The sequence below is a fragment of the Gavialis gangeticus genome, unplaced genomic scaffold (assembly GCF_001723915.1).
Source record: "Gavialis gangeticus isolate Ggan-Ray unplaced genomic scaffold, GavGan_comp1, whole genome shotgun sequence".
Taxonomy (NCBI): domain Eukaryota; kingdom Metazoa; phylum Chordata; order Crocodylia; family Gavialidae; genus Gavialis; species Gavialis gangeticus.
The window spans coordinates 3,492,286-3,497,579 of record NW_017729034.1 but is presented as its reverse complement, the minus strand read 5'-3'; the positions used below and the strand labels follow the sequence as shown (position 1 = coordinate 3,497,579).

Genomic DNA, 5,294 nt, shown 5'->3' with positions numbered 1-5,294 from the left:
CCTGGCTGAAACCTGCCTATCCTCAGTCAAGACAGCAACCATGGCCCAAGGCACCCAGGGAGAGAAGCTGTAGAGTAGGAAGGGGCCATAACAACACAGTCATTTTTCTGACCCTGAGCATAAATATCAGGGAGTTGGACCACCTGGCTTCTATTAAAACCACCATGAGACTAAATTCCTGGGAACAGCCAGCCAATGAAAAGTCTGGAAAAAAGACAGCTGGGATGATGAGTTAACAGGGGAATTGCAGCAAAAGTCAGATTGTGCACACAGCTATCAGCTGAGTTGATCCGATGCTGCTGTGTTGAATCCATATCTTAACCTTAACAGCCTAATTAGGGAAAACCTTACTAAAGCTGGGTCTACTCTTCACAACAGGCAACTGTTCAGTGTGTAGCAAGAACTGAGCAAGACATTAGTAAATGTCCTGTGTTTGCCTATATTTTTTTAATCTAAGAGTAAAGATCAGGGGGTTTCTGGATCAGTTTTTCTGTCTTATAGGTCACAGTATGGATTTGTTTCAAACAACAAGTGAAGATGACTTTGTGGTTCATGTGTCCATCCCCTATGTATATGTTTATCCATAGTGGGGAGCCCAAGACTGGAGCTGGCAGGGGTGCTGCAGGGCAGGACTGAGGGGTACTGTCAGAGCTGTATAGTAGACAGCACGGAGTTTTGTGTGTCAGGGATTATAGGAATTTGGCAAAGCTGCATGGGAGGGGGGGTGCTCTGGAATAGACAGGGGTGGCTCAGGGCAGTGGCACTGGAAGAATTGTGTGGGGAGCCCAGAGCTGGAAAAGCAAGGGAAGCTGGAGGGCAGGCACAAAGGGCACCACTGGAGCTGTGTGGGGGATAGCAAGGAGTTTTGTATGTCAGGAATGAAGTGAATTTGGCAGAGCTGTGTGGGAGGCTTTCATAGCACCTGGCTCTCTCTGGCTACCATTAGAACAGTAAACTCACTCAAAATGTAAAAAGACTATAATGAAAGTTGCATGCCTCTTTTGTTCTGCCTTTTTCCCTTGCCCTTGCCAAAGTCTGCACTCTCCCTTACTTTAAGAGCTGCAAAGCAATTTTCCACCTCCCCACTTAACTGTGAACATTCACAGACAGCCCCCTTTCATCTTCCTTTATAACCTTCATGCTGGTGGGGTGCTTTAAGTGTAGCCAAGCTTCCTCTCCTGCTGTTGTTACCTCCACAGTGTCTTTGGGGTTTTCAGCATTCCAGGCCTATTGTTTTCACAGCACCATAAGGCTGAACCACGGGAGCTGATCCATAATCATCCTGTTGGTTCATCGGTACCCCCCAGTATTGTCTGAACCTAATGCAGTTAATCTATCTGTTTGGCAATAGAGGGCATGGGGCAGGGGGGCAGATTCTATTCCACTTAGCTGGTGTCTAAAGTGGACTTAAGTGTCCAAGTGGGATTCTATTCTAACCTATTCAAGTCATGAAAAAACAATTAATGCATCTACTTTTGTAACACACTAACATCTGACCCTTAAGACTGAGCCACAGAAAAGCAGCAAGGAGTAGGAGGACCCACCCATCTTTTGCATCTGTTTTTCGGGGCCTTGAGTGAGGTGAAATAGGTGCCTAAGTCCACTTAGATACCTAATAGGTGGGATAGAATTTAACCCTGGATGCACTGTTGTACCTTCTTTCTGTGATGGGTAGAGTTGTAAATCAGGCATCAGGTGAGCAAATCAGTGTAGCATAATGGATAGAGCAGTAGGCCAGGATTTACAAGACCTAAATTCTAATCCTCACTGTACACTGGCCTATTTGGTGATCTTTGGCAAGTTACTTCCCAGGGTTGTGTGCCTCAGCTTCCCTATCTGTAAAATGGGGATAATACCAACCTCATTTGTAGAGTGCTTGGTTGTCTGTGGGTCAGTAAAGAGCTTGATAGTATTGTCTTTAATGTAGGTATAATAGCCACCCTTTTGGCCAATATACAGTGGATTGAACTGTGGATGCCCAGATCTAAAAGTATGAGTTGCTCCAGCTTGAACTCTATAGGTAAGGACTGTTGCAACTGGTATCTTCTATGGATGAGCACAATGGGGGACTTGTAGCACACATTCAAGCCAGTGGAGGCTACCCAAGCAGGTTAAAAGACTCCCTAAGGTTTACTGAACCTCCTCAGTAAGATACATTTTCCCAGTACTCATCTCTGAGTTTGTCTGATAACGGTCCTGGCTTACATGACTTCTGTGAAGTCAGGAACTTCTGAAGAGCTACCTTTGAAATGTCCCAACTACTTCTCAGGTAGGTGGGTGGAAGCTTACTAGGATAACAAAAGGTCATTCTTCAGGTGAGGGGCAGCACAACAGATCACCATGTCAGAAACGAGGGATCCAGAGAAAGACACAGAGCAGCAAACCCAATCCCATGACAAGCCTGTTCCTCTGAGGAGTCTTGGAGCTAAATATGCCAGATCAACAGTCCTGGATATTTGAAGTCCTGTCTTAACTCTTGTCCAGGCCCCCACACAGAAACAGTGTCAGCTTCCCCATGGTGTTATGTATGAACGAACAGACACAGATTCTCTCTAGAGATGAGAGGGTAATTCAGCATCTGTGGCCCATCAACACTTGACTTCTCAACTGAGACTATCAGAGAGAGGACCCAGTAAGTGGAAACTTAAGTGATGGTGTTTGTGATGTGTCCTCTTGGTGGCCGGAAGCCACAAAACTCCTTTCCACTAGGCCACCAAAACAAGTATTAGATGTTAATGACTTTCGATCCCTCCTGACCCAGGTTGGCTTTGAAACGGCGACCCAGATGCCAAAGTCACAGTTGCAATGTGGCTTTGTAATGACATGATTCTAGCCTGAATTCCAGGCACAGGGGCTTTGACACTTCTGTTTGTTTTCTTATTTGAGAAGTTCAAGAGAAGCTCAAGGCTTAAAAGCAAACCCTTGAAAGCAAAGCATTTCTAATCACATAAAAGTGTCTGTGCAGGCCAGGGCTGAAGAGGGGGTTTGTGACTTTAATCTTTGCATATCCCTTTCTTTCTTCAAGCATCTCTCTCACTCACTCGCCTATATACTCTCTCTCTCTCGCATACACACACACTGCTTTCCCCATCTTCAATAGCATAATACTCCAAGAGAGAGGGAAGCAGAGGAGGAGGAGGAAGCCAGCCTGCCTGCCCGCCCCCATGCTGAGCCCAAGTAGACTTTGTGAGAAAGCTTCTCTCCATCTGCAGCCCAGCCCGGTGGGAGTCAATTAATTCTGAATAACCTAAACCGACAGAGGTATTTGCATTCACAACCTGACTGATGACCGTATAAAATTGATTTATGAATTGAAGTGCTTCCCCTCCCCTTATCCCCGATTCAAGCCATAATTGATTATATGTGCTGCAGCGAAATTAAAGAAAAGAAAATTAAAAAAAGAAAAGGAAAAAAGGGAGGCCCCACAGATGCAGCTCTATATTCTCAAGGTTTCCTGGGATTAGCTGATCTATTCATCACTTATCATTTTTTATTTAAAAACTTGCTTCCTCTCTCCCCCTCCAAGCCCCCCACCCCTTCCCCAGCCACCACCACAACCTTCCGCTCCGGGATGCAGCCCAGTGGCTACACAGAGGGAGAGTGATGGGAAGATACAGTACAACTGCCAGCAAACTGGCAGTTTGGCTTTGGAGTGGAAGGAGAATGAGTCTTAAATCCCAGATCCTTACTTTTAAGGAAGCAGAGCTCACTCTCAGGGCTGTGTGTGGAGAAATAACACTGGAAGTCCTCTGCTGGGCTGGGATGTGAGCATTAGCTTAGCTCTATGCATTGTGAATGGCCTCATTGTGCATCTTGGTAGGATGGGAACCTCACTTCACCCTTCTGCCCAACAATCTCTAGTATTAGCGACACTTTTATATAGTGCTTTTCATCCACAAATAGCCAAGTGCAGATGAAAAAGCATGTAACAATAGACGCATGGGAACTGTCAGATTGGGTCAGACCAATGTCCATGTGCTCAATGTCCTGTCACCACCAGTGACCAGTGTTAACTGCTTCAGGAGGGGACATAAGAAAACCTCCTGTAGGAATGTATAGGACAATCTGACTGGAAGAAACATTTACTCCTAACCCTCAAAAATAGCAGTTGACCCAAACCCTGAAACAGGATGGTTGATGTCCCTGCTAATTTTCTTAAATTACTCTTAAAACCCTAGATATTATCATAAAATCAAAGAGAAGTAAGTTCTGTTCTATTCTTTTCATTTACTCATTTCTTCATCATTCAGTATCATTATTCCCATTATACAGAGGGGAAAATGGAGATACAGAGAAGTGACATGACTCTGTCAAATTCATGAAGCTAGTCAGAAGCAGAGTCAAGGCTTAGCTGTAGGGCACCTGGCTCCTACTCTAGCTGCCTTTTCTTACCGCCTCTTTCTAAACTGTTTACAAACATCAAAGTGTTAAGCCTCTCAGACAGAGGCAGATGGGGTTTTACCAGGATGGAGTAAGGCAAATTCCATACCATATGAAATGCACTTGGGCTAAGTTTTAATTTCAGTTCCAATACCCCACAGAGTTCTCTCAGGCTCATGGTTCTTTGGAACAAGAGCGAAGAAGTTTGGATCAAATCTGTGCTCTTCCAAAAGTCAGGAGGGTTTGGATCCTGGGTTTGATTTGGGTTCATGCCTGGCAAAGAAGGTCCTTAATCATATATTTTTGCATGACTATTGTTAATTTATACATTATTATTATTGTCATCATTATTAAATATCCCTTTGACAGAGAAGAATACCAATGTACACAAAAAAGTCATTTTGAAAAATATTGTGAGTAGCTGGAAATCAGTATCCTCTGAATCCCAGCAATGACACTGCTAGTGTGATGCGATCACCTAAATCTAACTGAACACAGATAGAGGTTCCTAAAGTGCCTATCATCACAGTCCATAAATTCAATGATGAGGATGTGTAAGGCACAAAAACATCTAGCAGGACTATATCAAGTTTCTGTGCCTGATGTGAACAATCATCTGCACAGGGTGGGAACTCAGTAAATGTCAAATGAAGGTTTTCCCTTAACTTCTTAGAAAGTCTTTTAGTGAGGAGGTGACTGAGGGATCTTTGCACTAAAGCAGGGGGCTAGGTGTTGAGTTATAGGAGAATCCACTTTGCCTGTGGCTAATAGGCCTAAGGGTCTGCAAGAAACAGGTACAGTCAAAGGCCAAATCCTTTCTATATCTCCACCTCCCCGCACTGCCCCCACCGCCGTGAATGAGGCATTATGTGAAACAGACAGCAGGCTCATACTGATGCATAAAGCAGGTGCAC

General features: G+C 44.5%; 1 long non-coding RNA gene across 1 annotated transcript; it reads left to right on the top strand.

Annotated features, from left to right (window-relative positions):
• Nucleotides 1–352: 352 nt before the first annotated feature.
• On the top strand, nucleotides 353–3,844 carry LOC109304429. Its single transcript, XR_002099389.1, has 3 exons — nucleotides 353–418; nucleotides 3,101–3,261; nucleotides 3,527–3,844. It is a non-coding gene; the product is annotated as an uncharacterized LOC109304429 (long non-coding RNA).
• The last annotated feature ends 1,450 nt before the right edge of the window (nucleotides 3,845–5,294 follow it).